At 42.5% G+C, this 20,054-nt stretch overlaps 1 protein-coding gene across 2 annotated transcripts in view; it reads left to right on the top strand.

The window, feature by feature from the left end:
* Positions 1-774: 774 nt before the first annotated feature.
* The window catches only part of C1QTNF7 (C1q and TNF related 7), a 59,645-nt gene continuing 40,365 nt past the window's right edge, over positions 775-20,054 (top strand). Inside the window, exon 1 of one of the 2 annotated variants that reach the window (XM_073340124.1) lies at positions 775-860. The gene's annotated coding sequence lies outside the window, so the exon portion shown is untranslated. The remainder of the gene's footprint in view (positions 861-20,054) is intronic. The other variant, XM_073340126.1, reaches the window with a different exon arrangement.

Genomic DNA, 20,054 nt, shown 5'->3' with positions numbered 1-20,054 from the left:
GATACACAGTCTAACAATTTGCTCCACTGGCACTTGCTCCAAATGCTTGTCTTGTTGTTTTACAAAAGCTATAGATATTTTTGAAATGGCAAACAAACAAAAAAGAGAAAAAAAGGAAAAAAAACCCTCATTTTTGGAGAAGGGCGAAATCTGTAAAAGACTGCTCCCAGGCTATGTATGATATCATGAATGCCACGTTTAAGTCTGGGTTGCACTTACCGGCTAAGATATTGAAACTCCTAGAAAATCCAGGTTTATAACAGAAAAGCAACAGTAACCTGTTTAGGACTATTAATGAGAATAAACGGAAGGCGCAGAATCTGAAAACCCTCAGGCTTGGGTATTTGTGAAATCAAAGAAAGGAGGTTGTTGCATTTGTGAACAAAATAAAAGCTGAAAACATGCACAATGCAGTTACCCCAGTGTGTCTCTGCAGGAAGTAGTGTTCATATAACTTACCAATGTTTAAAATGTCATACCACAGTTCCTATGCTAAAATTGTTCATTCTTATGTTACTGCTCAAATATGCACTGAGGAGTGGGCCAACAGATATAGTAGATTTATTCTAGTTGCCAAGGTCAAGTATTCTTTTTTTTTATTCAACCAGCAGGGAACTCTTTCCTCAGTAACAACTGATAGACTGTCTGCTTTGCATTCTGCTGTCAGTGTGCACCACTGATAAAAATAAAAAAAAAGTACGTGAGAATATTTTTAAAGGGGAATCAGGAAATTACTTATCAATCTGAAGCACCAGACAGCTATGTATAGTCTTTGGTGCCAAAGTTAGGGGGTTTTCAGTACAACATCTGCATTCACTATAATTCAGAGACTCCAGCTGCTGGAAGCTCTTGCAAGGCATGTAAGTAAAGGGCTTCATTTCTCTGAAGCAAACTTTCTTTATTCTCTTGCCTCATAAAGATGCTTAAGCAACCCAAATTTCAAATGGGTTTGGTTATGCTATGTCTGTTTTTATCTAGCAGTGTTGCACTGAATAATGCATGCCCGTGTGCATGATAAATAACTTTGCATATTCTAAGAATGAATTGTGTGTGAACTGTGATAGGAGCAGAGTCTGTACGCTGATCAATCTCTCTTTGCTTTTAAGTTCACTGAGAGTTCTGTTCTCCATTTGTGATCTGCATGGAGAATGATTCAGTTTCTTTGATTCCATACCATGTTTTCAGGGACAACATGAAGCTGACAGCAAAATGTAAAACCTGTGTAAATAAGAGTGATTAGTAGAAAGCAAGTGTTCACAGAAATGTCAGAGTCCAGTAGCATGGTATGAACTGCATTGAAAAGGGTTATTGGTGTGACTTACATGTTGTAGCCATTAGGTTTGCGTGGGCACTGACTGTTCAGCAAAAAGAACATGAAAAGGCATTATCAGACACTTTTGGATGCTTGATAAAAGCTCGTCTCATTTTTCTTGTTCGTATTTAAGTTCTGAAGTAGTCGTTGTGGAGTCATTTGAGGGGTTGGTTTTTTTTGTTGCTCTTCCAGATTCAGCGTAGTGCAGTCACATATTTTATTAACATTGAGCCAGATCCCACAGTTCCTCCATATTCTTAACTCAGGGCAAAATCCCGCTGACATCAATATGCCAAAGTAAGGTCTAGAGGGTCTGGCCTGTTCTTGTATTGATTTCATACCTGCAGATAGTAAGAAGTGTGAATGATGAACCATTGTTGTGTCCAAAGGTTCCCAAAACTAAATGTCTTTATTAAGCAGGGCAGATTTAGTTTCATGTGAAATCAAAAGTTCAGTGGTTCATCAGAAGCCTGTCCAAAACTTCACAATGTCTGCTGTCATTCAGACTCCCAGCTCCCCGCAGGTTTGCTAAAGCACCCTGTCCTTCCGACTTTCATCTCTCCTTCCCTCCCAGTGCCTGTCCATCAGTACCTTGAGAGAGGCCTCTCCCTCCATTCATGCAACACTCTGAAAGGCACAAGGCCCTGGAAATCTGGCATCTTCCCACCTGGCGATACTGGTTATCATTATTTATCATTTGTTACCATAGTAACCCATTGTGCCAAGTACTCTGCAGATGCAAAGAGATTGCCCCTGCTTCAAAGAGCTTGTTGCCATTCCCAATCCTTCCACAAACCTTAGTTTCTTCTTTCTCTCCCCCTATGACTGTTCTTTGCTTTTAGAGACAGGGAAGTTATGGGGGTGAAGGAAGTACAAGGGCCTGATCCAAAGAATACTGAAGTCAATGGAAAGACACTCTGACTTCACTGAGGTTTTAATCAGGGCTTCAAATGTATGGATGGGTTGACTGGAGAGCTAAGGTTGAAGGTAAAGCTGTGGAGAGTTAAGCTGAAGGTAAAACTCTCTTTGACTGGAGTGGGAACAGGATGCGGCTCAGTGTGAGAAAGCTTGCAGGGTGGGAACAGTAGCATATTAGAAGGTTATAGGGATAATAAGGAGTTATTAGATAGAGGTGGGGATGCCAGAAGATTCACCGGAAAGGCAGAAGTCTCAGTCATTCAGGGAGTAGTGGGAAATGTTCTGAGTGTGAAAAAACATTCAGGTTCAAATTGAAGATGAGATTCTTTTATTTCCCTTTCTTGCTCAGTTTCATGGCCAACTCATCCCTAGTCAGAAAAGTATTACTCCAGTAAGAACATAGGTTGTATTTTCAGAATCTGTGTGTGTTCATGTGTTTTATTAGTCTCTTGGCAGCAAATACATCTTCTAAGCAGAAAAACTTTCTGAAACTTTCATAGTCTGTTGCTTTGATGCAGCAGATGTCTATGATAAGCAGATGGTTATAGCTTTGGATTTTTTTTAACATCTTCAAATATTCTGCTGTGTATTTTTTCTATGAGCAGGAATGTATGGGGTCTCACCATACAGAATTGATCCAGTGAATGAAGAGCATCTATGTCTGGGTGCATGATGTCATTTCCTAGCCCACAAACTCATAAACCGCATGTCATCTAAGATGTTTTGTTGTGGGCTATTTTTGCCCCATTACTCAATCTGTGTAACATTTTCAAGTTAGAAACTGAGTGCCAAATGCTGTTTTCAGATGCACGAGTCTGGTGCAAGCTTAGTCAATGCAAGCAATCAAAGTGAGGAGTGAGTGGAGTTGCAGCAGTATAACTGCAGACTGAATTTTGACTCTGATGTATATATAGTAAAAAGGCTGAAATTTTATTATGGTAAAATTTCTTAGACAAAATAATGCAGTGCCTGTGGCAATACCTAAGACGTTTGCATTTTTATTCTAAAACCTTATTTTCAAGAGCTGCGATATCTATGAAATCTGCTCTGTGAGTAATCTGAGAATGTAAGATCTTAGCCTAGAAATAGATTTTGGAACATAAGTTGGAAATATAAGGGTGAGATCCTGGCCCCACTGAAGTCCTTTCTCCTTCCCACCCTTCCCCCACTTTCAGACTTAAATCGGGGTTGTTATTTTTTTTATGGAACTCTGCAGACAGCCTGTGACATGAGAATATTGTTTAAAACTGAATTAGTTGATTTTAGAAACAGATTATTGCATATGTACAGTACATTTTTAAATTAAAAATAACATAAGAATTGTTACCAACATGGATTTAATACTCATGGAAAGCACCAGCATTGACCTGCTACAGTATAAGAACCTCATTCTGATTAATGGTTTGGAATTTTTCAATTACAATGCCATCAGGACTTCATACAATGGAAAGCTGATACAGTCTATTGCTGATAATTGCTTCCTGCAGGGGTTTTTGCTTCTTTCTCTTGAACAGCTGGGACTGGCCATTGTCTCAGACAGGGTACTGGCCTAGACCGACCGTTGGCTTTTCCCAGGGTGGCAATTCCTGTGTCTTTATTTTGGAAGCATTAAGATCTATTTTGTGTCTGATACTGTCGGGAAAAAAATATAAATTACCAGCAGGAGAGTGGGGTGGAGGGAGAGAAAACCTTTTGTAGTGGTAAACACCCATTTTTTCATGGTTTGTGTGTATAAAAAGATCTTCTGTACTTTTCCACAGTATGCATCCGATGAAGTGAGCTGTAGCTCACGAAAACTTATGCTCAAATAAATTGGTTAGTCTCTAAGGTGCCACAAGTACTCCTTTTCTTTTTGTGAATACAGACTAACACGGCTGTTACTCTGAAAAGTGGGAGAGAGTTGGCTGAAATATGAGACTCTTGGGATGTTTTTCTCTTTTAAATTGTGACTGTTTAAAGGCTGTGAATATGTTAATGCACTAAACATTCCAGGTGGCACTCTGCTACCTGACAGCGACATTGTTTGCAGAAAGGACCTTTTAAATAAATCCTGTTAATCTACTTTTGGAGGCATGCCAAACTTCTTTCACTTCAGTCTGCATTCTAACAGATTAAGTCAAAATTCTGTTTCCCGTGTAGAGCCCTACTGCACAGGTATCTATTTTAGGTACTCATATGACCCCCACTCCCATTTCTGTAGTATTTGAGCACCTCATAATCTTTAATGTATCTATTCATATAACATCCCAGAGTTTACAGATGGGAGAACTGAGGCAAGACTAATTGTTATGCCAAAAAACTCTCTGGGGGAATAGGGATTTGAATCTGGGTCTTCTGAATCCCCAGATAGCACCCTAATCATTGGATCATTCTTCCTCTAGGTATAGCATGCTCTGAGCATCACTGGAACTACCAATAACCACAGTGGGAGTCAAGTGCACTATCACTTGATTTTTGGGGCCCAGCTTGCAGTGAGACAGAGGGGGCCCTAGGCAGAGCTGGGTAACTTGCATGGCGCTGCAGGTGGGCATCTTGGATCTGCTTTTGTTCTCTTAGGGAGTGGATTCCAAGGGTTTGCCTCTGGGGAAGATTATACCCCCCAAATTCATCCCTTCAGTTGGTGTAAACGAGTCCACCTCCACAAAGAAAAACTGCAGAGTTCTCTGCTATGGTGAATGTTGTCATCACACAAATCATTCTTCCCCAGAATCTAATGGTCTTTGGAGGATCTTGGCTCATGAAGAAGCTGTCAGATGGCGTGTGGAGGCCCAACGTGGCACCACAGTAATTGGGGAGAGATGTGGTTAGTGGGATCCCTGTGGTAGGCAGAGTGACAGACGGTCCTGTTGACTTCTCCATACTGCTATGACAAGATTTGTCCTGCACTCGCTCTAGTCTGATGCCTCCCAGGGGTGCTCTCAAGTCGACTGAGGGCTCTCATACAAATGCTGTAGTTTAATTTTGGATTACTTTGAACTTCTAATAAATCTAATAATAAATCTAAATGCCCTTTTTTGCAAACTTGGTGTGAAAGACAATTAAGTCCCACCAGGTCTACAAAGAGTCCCATGAATCTGCTCCCTGTGTGGTACTTCACTTCCTGTGGGTTTTCCCATGGAAGGGGCAAGATGGCCCTCTGGTATCTCAGCATTAAGAAGGAGCTTTTTAATGTAAGATTTAGCCACATGAACTCTTCCAACTTTTAATTAACTTCGCTTGTGTAGTCAAAGCCACTATGTACATCACATTAAAAACTTGTCCTTGTGGAGTTTCACCTTCAGATAAGCCTGCTGTCCTCTGTTACGGCTAGGTTTTAGGTATTTCCTTCTTGCGGTGCTGGAGTATTTTCTAGATTATTAGTGTCTTTTCCCTAAAGTGTCTGTGTACTACATATTATAGCCATGCATCATTTCCCTGTAGCTTTGAGAATCAGTATCTTTTGTGATGGTGTTTAGCACTGCTCTGGAAGTTCACATGGTAATGCAGACTTCATGCTTGGCTAGTTTTTGCTTCATATGGCTTCTACCATCTTGTCTACATTGCTGCCAGTGTTTTCTATCACCTCCACAGGGACACCAGATGCATCTAATGGCTCCATCTTCAGTTTCCAAACTGAAACAAACTATGGAAAGCAGCCATTTGTTGTTCAGATGCTGCGGGGAGAGGAAGGGAGATTGTTTCTTGCTCAATCAGTTCACTCCCTGAGAATTTGCTTTGTCTCAAATTACTATCACTCTTTTGTCCCTATTTTTTCTAGACCTAATTATAACATTTAACTATAACTGAAGAAGACAAGGAAAGAACACTTTGAAAACAAGTGCTAGTATGTAGTGAGGGACAGTAGACCTTGTTCCCAACTGAAGAAATAAGACAAGAGGGAAGAAGAATTTAAATGCTGCGGCCATTCAAAAATTAGCAAAAAGCCAGGAACATGCTCCTACCCCAATCATGCATACGCAGATACAAGGTATAATGTACTAGTGTAACCTCACAGCACAGCAGCCTTCCCAAACTGAAAACTAGCAGGGATAAAAGTACTTCTGTACTTTGGCTCTTAATTCCATTAGTTGCGTTTCCAACGTTGAGTAGTTATTTTGATTTGTGCTTCATAGCATAGCTGATTTTTTCCATTTATAAGGATTCATCTTGTAAATTGTTACATGGATTCATAGTACATGCACTGAGCAGCGCAATTAGGCTGGAGTGTTGGAATATATTACCTTGTTTGTTTCTCACTATGATTATTCCAGCTGTTTTTTGTCATGGACTTTTTCCAAGTGTAACCGCCCCCCCCCCCTTCTTTTCACCATTCCAGTTTGAGGTTGTTCAAGATAGCAGTGTTGCCAATTCTCATGATTTTGTCACGAGTCTCATGATAATTATTCTTTTCCTTAAAGTCCAAGCTCTTGGAGTCAAGTAGATATGTAACGATTTCAGCCTTCTTTCTTAAAGAAAAAGTAAGTTTCTAGTTCTCCTGGCTGTGGAGAAAGCTTCAGAATGTGAACCCAGTGCATTCTAAAGACTCAAGCAGCAGAAGGCAAAAAGAACACCAGATCTATTATTTTTTACATGATCTCATGATTTTAAAGCCAATCTTACAATTTTTGGTGAGCTTGACTCATGATTTTTCAACATTTCAACATTTTCAACCGAACACCGAGTCAATAAGGAACCCTCCCGAGCCCGGTGAAAATGAGCGAGGGTGGGGGAGAGCGAGCAACGGAGGGAGGTGGGATGGAGTGAGCAGGGCAGGGCCTCAGAGAGCGTGGCAAGGGTGTTTGTTTTCTTCGGTCAGAAAGTTGGCAACCCAACCTTGTGGCTTTTTGCATAACTTTGGGAAACCAAGCCTGAGGCTCCCCAGTGTGCTCTGCGTTATGTGTCAATGCGTATTCACCACAGACCGGACCCACTGAGACAAACCACCAGGAACAAAGTTGTATTCCATAAGGACAGGGCCGGCTCTAGGTTTTCTGCTGCCCCAAGCAAAAAAAATTTTGGCCGTCCCCCACCTCCCACCCTTTTTTTTTTTGGCTTTTACACGTTTGCACTTTGCAATTTTTTTTGTTTTGTTTTGGGTTTTTTTGACTGTTTAACATTAAAAAAATGAAAACAGAAAATTTGTACTGAGTGAAATAAAACAATTTCCTACTAGTATATTCATTTAATTTTAACAAAATCACAATTACAAACACTTTGGGTTCAACTATACACTGTAATGAAAAATGTTAGTGTCTTCCGGTGCGCCCAGTTTCTCATAAATTAAAAGAATTTATATGAACTGAATTTTTCTGGTTTTTATACTTGGGAAGTCTTTTAATAATTCAGTGAAATCTAAATTTTGCGCAATGGTACTTTCAACTGAAATTAATGTGAGTCTTGACAAACGATTTTGAGACATGGTGGACCTCAAATAATTTTTTAGTAATTTCAGTTTTCAGGAACTGCGCTCACCAGAAGCCACTGATACTGGTCATGTTAAAAGAATGCGTAACGCTATAGCAGTGTTTGGAGTGAGGTGCTCAGGGCTGTACATCCTGCCGGTGGGCCCCCAACCCGATCTCAGACCCGGTCCCACCTCTGCAGAGGGGACTAACCGCCAGAGCGGCTGGGGGGCAGGTCAGCCGTGCGGAGGGGGCCAGACCGGGGCTGCTGGGGGGCGGGTCAGCCGCGGGAAGGGGGGCGGACCAGGGGCTGTTGGGGGACAGGTCAGCCGCAGGGATGGGGGAGGACCAGGGGCGCCTGCCCAGCGCCAAGCTGCCCAGGGCAGCGGGTCCCTTACTGGCCGCAGGTCCTGCCCCAATCCTGGGCTCCGCTCGGCTCCGGCTCCTCTACTGCTTGTGACACGTGTGGTAGGGGCGGACAAGGAGGGAGGAGATGCATCGTCCACTCCCTCAGTGGTGGGGAGCCCGGGCAGGGACTGCCCCTGGGCCGGGACCCCCACGCTGAGCCCGCCGCCCCACCCCACGCAGGGGTTCATTGGTTGACTGAGTGGGGCTGGGGGGGAAAAAAGGCTGGCCGGAATGCTGCGCCCGGAAATGTGCCACCCCAAGCACGTGCTTGCTTTGCTGGTGGCTAGAGCCGGTCCTGCGTAAGGAAACACAGAATAGGATTACAGTCCAGCAGCTTCCTCTCTGCTTGCTTGCTTGATGCTCCCAGCTTCCGTCAGTGCTGAGACTTTCTGCTGAAAGGGCAGAGGGGACTTCCTGGCAGGAACCAGGGAGCTCTCATACCATGCAGTAGTTTGTAGTCCATAACTTGTAGTTCCCTGTGCTGCTGAAGAGCCCTGGACATTGGGCTACACCATTAATAGCAATGCCACAACACTAATGAGTAAATCTGGTGTGTTCAACAGGCAGCTGTGTTGGTGGCTAAGATTTATGCTGTACTACTAAGCAATGTGCTCAGATGAGCACCACAGAAATATTTATAAATAAGTAAGTGCACCAATGAAGAATGGAGCTCCAGCTAATAAGAGGGTGTGAATGATCTTTTCAATTGTTCTGGCCTTGTCAGCCATTAAAATAATGTGAGGAGTTCACAAACTAAAATGCTATACTAGATGCTAGAAAGGAAGGATGGCCTTGTCGTTATGGCAATGAGCTAGGACTCAAGAAGCCAGGGGTCAATTCCAATGTCTGCCACAGATTTTCTCTGTGACCTTGGGCAAAGTCACTTAATCTTTCTGTTCCTCAGTTCCCTGTGAATAACAGTAGAGGAACAATGTCTCCTTTCTCCCACTCTTTGACTGTCTTGTCTATTTAGATAAAAGGTACAGAAGAGCCTGTGGGAGTTTGAGGTGCAGGAGCTATCTACAGAAGAAAATTGGAGTTTTTAGGCGGGCAGGGCTGGATGAAGGATGGAGCAGTATAAAGAACGGAGCAAGTCCATGTGACACCTGGAGTTTCTCCAGAGAGGCTGGGTTGCCAAACCATGTCAGAAAGTACCAAATAAATGAATAATGAAAAACCTTACACAGATAAAACATAAAGCCAGCTGTGTGACCTCTGGGGGTGGGGGGGGTGACACTTTAAAACCTTGCTTAAAAGAGGCCAGCCCTGGGACTCTTCAAATGTCAGGAAGGAGCATCAAAGACACAGGAGCAAAAGTACAAACACTTCATCTTGCTAGACCTCTGCAAAAATGGATCTGCAAACCTAAGAGGAAACATAGTGTAGGGTGCCTAAAGTTTGGTGAGATACTTAAAGGTTGAGCCCTTGAATGCTTCCAAATTTAAACCACAAGCTGAACTCAGTTCACTCAACAATAGGCAGCTAAAGCAGTGGGCAAAGAGCAGACTTTCGGACAACCACCATAAAGCACATTACAGCAAACAAACAAAAAACTCTGATTCTACTAATTTTCAGGTTTTATCTGGGTTCTTCCAACAACTGCATGAGTAGGTGGTTACCTGCAGTATTACTGTTCTTAGGTATTACCTGGTTCTAGTGTGTTTTATTAACTGTTCAGCCCTGCTGCAAATGGTTGAAACACGGTTTCTGTCTTGTTAGGCCACACAGGGAAAATGCTTCCCCAAATGCACATTTCAAATGACAGAAGTATGCACAAAAAAGTTTTGAATTGCAGGGGTTGGAGAGAAGGAATTCTTCATCTCAGGCTGCGTAGCCACTGTACACCTGCTGCTGGAGACTGGAGGTTGCGACAGCTCCTGTGACATGGGAGGCAATGGCCACTGGTTCTCTGCAGCAGTGGATTCACCTGTCTGGCTCCCAATCAGCTGTGCTCCCCAATGCTGAGTGTGGACTCCCCACATCCTGCCCCCTTGCTTTTGCAGTGGAATTACACTGCCTTCTGCATCTGGAGAGAGGAGTGAAACAAGACTTTCCTTTATGAGATTAGATAAGTTTCTTTGATTTGCTGACGTGTTCAAGCATTTGCTGCAGCAGTCAGTGAGGTATCTTTTGCTTCAGACTGGATTTACTTTAAAACCAATTAGCCTAATTCATCTAGATGCTGATGATTACTCAAGATGTAGTGTTAGCACTACCAGGATCTTGGATTGGTTTCAAATCAGTGCTGGACTCAGAGCTCCTCTCATCTGAGCCCTGTTTCAGAGACATGCCAGGTAAACTGGGCTCAAGAGATTAGATTAAATTTGTTGGCAGTGTTTGTGAAGCGTTCTTGGAGTAAGAACAGACAATCCATCTAGAAGACATGCATAAATGATCAAGTAGTTGAATCTAAGTCACCCAACAGAGATGACTGTTACTTTCAGGCCAACTGCTGATACAATTCCCAAGTCATAGATTGACAAAGAAAGGGGTTGACTGGTGGAAAGCAGTGAACAGAAAGAAGGAGTGAGAAAACAACATTGCTGATAAATGAGCAGGATGGCCGGACACAGGTGGAGCAATAATTCAAGAAGCACCCGAAGGAACTGCACTGACAAGGCCAGGGGGAGGAAATGGCTGTTTTGTTTACTGGGGCATAAGACAAATGACAGCAAGCTCAGTGCATTTGGCAATGGATATCATGTATTGCCAGTACACTAGAAATGAAAGTATTAACCCTTTTGGAATAGCTTTAATACATCAAGTAAAATAAACCTTCGGCAAGGCTGTGAGCAGGAGAAGATTGCCAATGGTTTTTATGTTTTGCCCTTTGATTTAACAATAAGAGAAAATCATGCCAGGTCAGATTCTTAATTGTACATATGTCCTGCCTTCTCTGGCCTATCTTACAGGGTGGGTGTGTAAGGAAAAAGGTGAGGGAGCCTCTTCATCCCCTACAAACAGTCAGGCAAGACACCTCCATAGAGCCTGATTCATCACTGCCTTGTATTCTGTGTTGTCACTTGTACCCATGCAAAGGGAGTGCAAAATGCTACTAGCCTCGCATGCCACCCCCAGGTATAAATGACTACACAAGGGGCAGGCAACAGAGAATGGCACCCACAGTGCACAGGTGTGTGCTGGGGAGTGCAGCCAGGAAATGCACCAGCCTGCACAGCAAATCCACAAAAGGGTAAAGTATATAGCTAAGGAGGTGTGTCTAGGTCCCCAGCCCAGCTAGCATATACACTCCCTGCAGGAGTAAAGCACAAGCAAGGAGATGTATGTTGTTTATTCCTGTGTCCCAGGCCTCTTGGAGAAATCTCACCTTCACGAACAGGATTCCTCAAGGAGACAAACAGCTCTGTCCCCCTTTCCTGCCCTGGCCAGGGCAGGGGTTGGCCTTTTGTATTTTTGAACAATAATAGTTTCAAGCAACACAAATCTTCTGTAACTGAAATCTTTTTTTCAGACTCTTGTGCAGAGTCTTAGAGTTGAAGACAACATCATCCTTGTCCTTGTTTCTTATCACTTCCTACCTCTCCCCATTTCTTCTCACTGTTCCTTTCATTTTCTTCTCTCACTCTCAGATTTGAGTCTTCTTCCATGCTACCCACTATGCCTAGGGTGGCCTCCCAGTGAGCTAGGCAACCTATCAGTCTTTATTCAAGTCTCTTTATTCACAGTGTGTGTGCCCCACGGACACTAACCCATATCATGATATTACCATAACTACGCCAATATATTTATTTTTTTACCAGTGCCTTTGCTATCTGTCTTTCTTTAGACTGTAAGTTCCTCTGGGAAGAGACCGTGTCTGTATTTATGTCTTGTACAGCAAAGATTTCATTGTCAGTGCTTAACTGACAATAATCACTGTATTCCCATAGCATCATAGACTCATAGAATCATAGAATATCAGGGTTGGAAGGGACCTCAGGAGGTCATCTAGTCCAACCCCCTGCTCAAAGCAGGACCGATCCCCAACTAAATGCTCAGAGGAGATCTCTTAAGAACAGATCTGAAGCACATTGGTGGGGAAATTTTGCACTGCTGCTCCCCATGCACCATTTGTTCTATTGACAAATGGAGGACTTCAAATGCAGATGCAGTCAGCCTGGTATTTTCATGGATTTATTTATGAGAGGTTCCTATAAAATATATCTGGGTGGAGAAGGGAGTTTAAAAACACTGGGCCAACTTCTACTCTATTACACTAGTCTACATCTGGAATAATTCCATAGCAGTCAGATGAGTTACTCTGGATTTATACCAGAACATAATTTGGTCCACTGACTTTATTACATCCAAGCAGAATGTCGTATTAATTAATTCTTATTATTACTTATTTTATTATATCCCAGTGGACATGGATATGGTATAGTATGTACTATAACCTACTTGAATGTTTAATGTCAATTGTGTAATATTGTCATTCAGCAAGAGTTATTTGAAAAAGTCTGTCTATAATTACCTTAAGGTTTGATACTGCTGCCCAGCAGCACAGTATCTGCGCACCTCCACATAAATTCTATAACTGCAGAGAAGTCCCTAGTGGACTTCATGGAGTCTCTGGCACTTCTCCTTTTTCAGGGTCAAAATTGTGCTTGAGGTTGCATTTAGTTTAGATTTGTTATTGTTGTTTTCAGCTTTTGTTAATTTTGTCTTATTTTCTTCAAAAAAGCTATTATGTACAGCAATATTTTAAACAGAAACGTTGAAAAAATACTCCACAATGTGCATTAGTTTCATGATTATTTTTAATTCTTGGTGAGAACCAGTTTAGAGCCAACAGTGAACTATTCTATCGTCCTTACAAAACTGATGTACACAAAACTCTGGTCTGCTGGTAATAATGTATCAACCATTTTGGCAACTTGCTAATAATATTTAAAAAAAAATAGGAGTTACAGTAAATGTGCAGATGGGGGCGAGTTAAATATTAAAAGTAGTTTTACTGAAAAATCAGCTGTATGACAACTGTTTAGGTAACAAATTATCATGTGGAAAAATGCCCTGGGTTGATGTTGATTAGGCTCATTTGGATACTATCCATGCTGTTTAAGATGACTCAAAAAGAACAACCATTATCCAAAGTCTACCAAAGTCAGTAGAAGGACACTCATAGACTTCAGTGCACTTTGGATTAGACCTTATATGACCAAAGCTTGCACATCTGTGCAAAGTATCGTACTCATTTGGCAAACTGAGGCAAGGAGCCTCTAGTTACTGTCAAAGGGTCACAAAACAATTTAATGACAGAGTCCAAGATGAGAACCTAAGAGCCTTGTCTCACAGGCAGAGTCATCCCTTGGGTATGGTGAATCGGGGCGACTGCCCCGGGCCCTGTGCTGTGTGGGGTCCCATGTTAATTTTGAGGAGGCAGGCAGGGAGGTGAGGCAGGAGGTGGGCGGGCAAGTGGGGTGAGGAGGCAAGCAGCAGGAGGGCTGGGGGGGCGAGAGGAGCCCCTTTACCAAACCCTCCCCCTCCCCCCAGCGCCTCCTGCCCACTGGCAGGCCCCTCCCTCTCAGCGCTTCCCCCTCCCTCTCAGTGTCTACCTTGGATCAGGTGTTTTGTGGCATCAGGAGGCGCTGAGGGGGAAGGGAGGGGAGCAAGGGCTCAGTGTGCTCTGGGGAGGTGGCAGAACTGAGCAGGGCAGGGGCAGGGCGAGAAGGGGTCAGGACGGGAAGGGGCGGCGTGGGGCGAAGCAGGGGTGGGAAGAAGCAGGGCAGTGGTGGGACTTTGGAGGATGGGGTGGAGTGGGGGTGGGGCCAGGGCAGGGCCCATGCAAGCACCCCCAGGCAGATTAGAAACTCGGTGCCTATGTCCCAGGCCCTGTACCCCTCTAGGAACGGCTCTGCTCACAGGACTGTGGTCTTGTCACAAGACAACACTATCTTATTATAGTAGTATACAACATTACACAGTGGTCTGTCATACTACAGGGACTAAGTGTCCCTTAAGAAATTAACTAATCTCAGACCATCCCCTCAAACGCTAATAGCACAATACTTGGTTGAAATATCCTACCTTTATCTCTATCGTACTCTGTCCTCTTGTACTTTTTAGCAGCTTCTCCCCTACCCTCGCTTCCAGAAGGGCTCCACTGCACAGGCTTCCAGAAGTCTATATGGTTACACAGTCTCAGACATGCACATGGAAGCATGTCTGCTTTGCAAGAACAAGGAAAGCCCTAGCAGCTATTTTCTTGTGATAGTATGGTCCAGCGGTTAGGCTGCTATTTTAGGAGTTGGGAGACCAGGTTCAATTCCCTGGTCTGTCTCAGACTTTCTTTGTGACCTAGATCCCCTCCACTGAGTCTCTGTGCTTCAGTTCCCCTTCCATAAAATGGGAATAATAATACTTCCCTACTTCCTAGGGGTGTTGTGAGGGTTAAATACAGATGTTATAGTAATGGGGCCATATAACTATCTAAGCCCTGGTCTACACGGGGGGGGGGGTGTCTATCTAAGTTACGCAACTTCAGCTATGTGAATAACGTAGCTGAAATCGACATACTTAGATCGACTTACCGTGGTGTCTTCACTGCGGTGAGTCGACTGCTGTCACTCCCCCGTCAACTCCGCCTGCGCCTCTCGCGGAGCTGGAGTACAGGAGTCAATGGGAGAGCACTTGGGGGTTGATTTATCACATCTAGACTAGACGCAAAAAATCAATCCCCGCTGGATCGATCACTGCCCACCAATCTGGTGGGTATTATAGACATACCCTAAGTTAAGTAAGTAGTGTAGAGACATTAATGCTGGAGTCTTGACTTGGGCAGTACTTTAGGATTGGTAGTGCTTGTTCCAAATAATAATAGGTGGGGGGAAAAGGGAGGGCAAGGGTGGTGATGTGTATATAGGAATGAAAATCTTGAAGCAGAACCAACGCTTACGTAACTAGGCAATTTGCCAGAGAGAGGTAGCATCAGCGACTCATGCACCTGGGGAGGAGGAAACAACTGAACAATTTTAAACTTTTAAAAGTTGTTTTATAATTAACTTTTTTTAAAATGTGATGCTTAGATGTTTGAGGCAGTGCAGTGATGTGGAGGGCTTTGTTGTCGATGTGTATGTTGTCGTTGGGAGAAAAACTCATTAATTCATCTGCGTCTCTTAATCCAACATTCAACCAAGCCATTTTCTCCAGCAGAATATCTTCTTAGTTGTTTGCTTTCCAGAGGCTGCCAAGAATTCCTTATTTGCTTTTTAAAATCTTAAATGGAAATTGAAAAGTCTCCAATATCGTCACTGAAATGTGCAATGGAGACAAGGGAAAAACTAAATTTATTACTGGAAAAACAAGGCTGATATTTTTGTGGGTAGCTGGAAATCTTTTTGGCATTCAGATTATGGCACTTGAGTTTCTTTCATTATTAAAAAAATATTTTCTCAATTTTTGTAAAAAAATGATCAGTGGTGATTGTTTTTATCTGCGGTTTTTGGATTTTGATTTGGTGTGATTTCAGTGGATGGTAAAAGCGCAGCTGGTAAAACTCAGTTTCATTTAAACCAAATATGCCGTCTGTGCTGTAAAAACTCCTCATAATTAAGGAAAAATCCACACATTCAATGTCCTTTCACTGGCAGCAAAGTCAGGAGTATAAAACATGCCTCAATACCATTGTTCATTGTTATAATACTTCTGTTTCTGGAGTGTCATGCCAAATTCATTTTTTTCCAAACTTTTATTAACTGAGCCTATAAATCTTCTCTTTAACAAAGGAATCTGAAATGATGATGGCAACTTCCGGGTATCCACTATGAAATCTTTTGGCTTTCCTTACAGTATTCATATTACAATATACCCAGTTATGATAATAATGGCAGGAGAAGTATGTCAGCCCATGAACACAACACTCATGTAAATTGCTGTTGGGAAACTTTCCATGTCACTGGTTAATTGCAAAGGATCCTTTGCCTTTTCATTTTTTCCCAAGAATGTAAAGGGAAATCCTGGTTTGTTATCTGACAGTACCAAGAAGGACTCAATAATCAGACCCCAAGTTTCAACTGCAAATTCATACATCCTAATCCTAAAAACATTCAACTCCCCTCAAAATCAAAGGGAGTTGTGTGAGTGCTCCACACCTCTCTGGATCAGGCCCATAATTTCAAACAAGATATGGGAGTGTATGAACCAAAACCTCAAGTGTGAACAGCCCAAATTTGGGGAAGTTTAACTCCAGATGTGAGTTTGTCACCTCAAATCTCTACTTCCTACAGCCGGGATGTACCTTTAACCCAGTTCTACAATAATGTGATTGTTTTGTGTGGGGAACAGTTTGGAGAGTACTGCATAAATATAGTTTTTGAAAAGTGAAGCTAGGATAAAATCTGACATCAGTTGCGCCATCTGAGACCGAAGTTATTCCATTCCCTCCTCGCCCCGCGAGCAACTTGAATTTCAGTTGTCCCTCTGAAATGCCTTGAGACCAGCAGGCCTTTTCATTCATCTTCACTCTAAAAAGAACCTCACAATTTCAAAATTTATCCACGTGGATTCCACTGTATATGCAAAATCAAAGTGTAAATCCAGAACTATATTTATTTAAAATGTCACCCAACATATTTTAACTTTAGCGATAATCTGCAATCTTAGTACAAATAAAACATTGTCGCAGCAATAATTATCTGTATTGTGGTAGCATCTGGGGCCCTAGGCATGGATTATGGCCCCCTTGTGCTATCTGCTGTACAAATACAGAACAAAGAGACTGTCCTTGCCTGAAGAGTTTACCGCCTGTAATCTGTCAGTACTGTCTAGTATTTTTATAGTGCTTTTCTTCTCCACAGGGTGCTTTACAACTATTAACTCTTTTAGCACCCCTGTGAAGGAGGGAAATATTATCTCAAATGTACAAATGAAGAAGCTGAGACCAATTAAATGATTTGCTCAAAACCACAGAGTGAATCATTGTCAAAGTCAGAATTTGAACTCATGATTTCTTAGCTCCTAGTCCTGTATTCTGACTAATATTGCCCACCTCTCTGTCTCCTCTGAAGTGGAGATGGGTGCAAATTGTAAGCAGGATCAGAATGCCATCAGTCTTTGGGAACATTTGATTCTGAATCCCAATTTGACATTTCAGGCTCATCTCTGACCGGTAGGAATGCATACTATTGATTCATTCTGACAGTAAAGAGAACCATCTCAAACGTTTCGAGAGATGCCTACCCTCCTCATGCATCTGAACAAAAGCAATGTTAGAAGTACATTTTAAACTGTATAACCCCAATAGTGCATACATTTTCAGGAGCAAAGCATGCACACAACAGCATATGTGATGCCATCTAGTGGTCAAAAGAGAGTATAAATAGCAAATGTTTATAAAGCTCAAAAGTTAAGTTTATGATAAAGCACTGTTGCATGCCGAGATTTTGCTCTGCTGATTCCTGATTTGATCAGGACTGGCCTGTTCATGACTTACTTTCTTTTGACTTGGCTTTGCTGAACTTTTCCCTTTACTCTGGTAATTGCTTGTTGTGCTGTTATATGTTGGAAAGAGGCAATAAAAAAGTGTTCTGAAAGCAGACTAAAGTATGAGGCTATTGAGAGGTGTGTTCTCCACTTATATAAATACTGTTCTTTTTACTGTTTAGCAAGAGCCTATGACATTGTGGGTGCTACCAAAAACTAATACTAAATAATATTATAAAATCATTAATACTTTACACAACTATAATGATTTGTATTATGGTTTATTTGTTGAATGCCAGCTATGTGTTTGACACAGTACAAAACACAAAATGAAGACCATTCCTGCCCTGATGAGTTTACCATCTAGGAGACGGGCACAACAAAGCCAGGACCCAGGAATAGTTTGGGGTTTGGAGGTTATTTTTAATAACTGTTGGCTCCCTTCTTGCACATCCAGAAAGAGTGAGATTTTAGGAAGAACTGGAACAGGGTGAGTGGGATGGCTTGATGGACAGTGAAGGGGAGGGGATTCCATGCGTAGGAGGCAGGGAAATGCCTTGTGAGCCATAACTGGAGATACAGGCTGGAGCACAATGGTGCAGGACACTTTAAGAGCACTTTACAAATGTAATATTGAATTAAGGCTCATAATATTCCTCAGCGGTAAGTGTCTCCATTTTATAGGTGGGGAAACAGAGGCACAGAGCAATTGAGAGGTTAAGCAAGGTCATAAAGCAAGTTAGTTTTGGAGTCAGGAATAGAACTTGGATCTCCTGGTTTTCTCATTTTTTGAGGGAGTATTTAGTTGGCTACTAGCCAACACTCTCTCTCATGTGTGGAAATACTTGTTAAATCAGGAAAAAAATGTTTACTTACATATGCCTCATTCATAGACTATGAATAAGCTATCTCTTTAGTTTCTTTGGACTTGTCTACACATAAAAGTTGTATTGCTTTAACTATACTGGTACAGTTAAAGTGATACAAACTCTCCAGTATGGATGTAGTTATACCAGTTGTCAAGGTTCCTTCCCCACTCTGAACTCTAGGGTACAGATGTGGGGACCTGCATGAAAGACCCCCTAAGCTTATTCTTACCAGCTTAGGTTAAAACTTCTTCAAGGTACAAACTTTGCCTTGTCCTTGAACCCTATGCTGCCACCACCAAGCGTGTTAAACAAAGAACAGGGAAAGAGCCCACTTGGAGATGTCTTCCCCCCAAAATATCCCCCCAAGCCCTACACCCCCTTTCCTGGGGAAGGCTTGATAAAAATCCTCACCAATTTGCATAGGTGAACACAGACCCAAACCCTTGGATCTTAAGAACAATGAAAAAGCAATCAGGTTCTTAAAAGAAGAATTTTAATTAAAGAAAAAGTAAAATCTCTGTAAAATCAGGATGGTAAATACCTTACAAGGTAATCAGATTCAGAACACAGAGAATCTCTCTAGGCAAAACCTTAAGTTACAAAAAGACATAAAAACAAGAATATACATTCCATTCAGCACAGCTATTTTACCAGCCAATAAACAAAAGAAAATCTAATGCATTTCTAGCTAGATTGCTTACTAACTTTTTACAGGAGTTCTGAAGAGCATTCCTGATCTGTTCCCGGCAAAAGCATCACACAGACAGACCCTTTGTTTCCCCCCACCCCCTCCAGCTTTGAAAGTATCTTGTCTCCTCATTGGTCATTTTGGTTAGGTGCCAGAGAGGTTATCTTAACTTCTTAACCCTTTACAGATGAAAGGGTTTTGCCTCTGACCAGGAGGGATTGTATAGTTCTGTATACAGAAAGGTGGTTACTCTTCCCTTTATATTTATGACACCAGTATAGAATCATAGAATATCAGGGTTGAAAGGGACCTCAGGAGGTCATCTAGTCCAACCCCCTGCTCAAAGCAGGACCAATCCCCAACTAAATTATCCCAGCCAGGACTTTGTCAAGCCGGGCATTAAAAACCTCTAAGGATGAAGATTCCACCACCTCCCTAGGTAACCCATTCCAGTGCTTCACCATCCTCCTAGTGAAAAAGTGTTTTTCCAATTATACAACCTAAACCTCCCCCACTGCAACTTGAGACCATTACTCCTTGTTCGGTCATCTGCTACCAGTGAGAACAGTCTAGATCCATCCTCTTTGGAACCCCCCTTCAGGTAGTTGAAAGCAGCTATCAAATCCCCCCTCATTCTTCTCTTCTGCAGACTACATAATCCCAGTTTCCTCAGCTTCTTCTCATAAATCATGTGCTCCAGCCCCCTAATCATTTTTTTGACCTCCGTTGGACTCTTTCCAATTTTTCCACATCCTTCTTGTAGTGTGGGGCCCCAACACCGGACAGAGTACTCCAGATGAGGCCTCACCAATGCCGAATAGAGGGGAATGATCACATCCCTCGATCTGCTGGCAATGCTCCTACTTATATAGTATAAAGGTGCTTGTTTTGGTATAGCTCAGGCTATGTCTACACTTGAAATGCTACAGTGGCACAGTTGTAACACTTCAGTGTAGACACTTACTGCAGCAACGGGAGGCGTACTGTTGCTGTAGATAATCTCTCTCCCTTAGAGGTGGTAGCTAGGACAGACTTTTGTCAACCTAGTGCTGTCT

The sequence above is a fragment of the Lepidochelys kempii genome, chromosome 4 (assembly GCF_965140265.1).
Source record: "Lepidochelys kempii isolate rLepKem1 chromosome 4, rLepKem1.hap2, whole genome shotgun sequence".
Taxonomy (NCBI): Eukaryota; Metazoa; Chordata; order Testudines; family Cheloniidae; genus Lepidochelys; species Lepidochelys kempii.
Note: the sequence above shows the minus strand (reverse complement) of the source record. Positions and strands in the feature narration are given on the sequence as shown.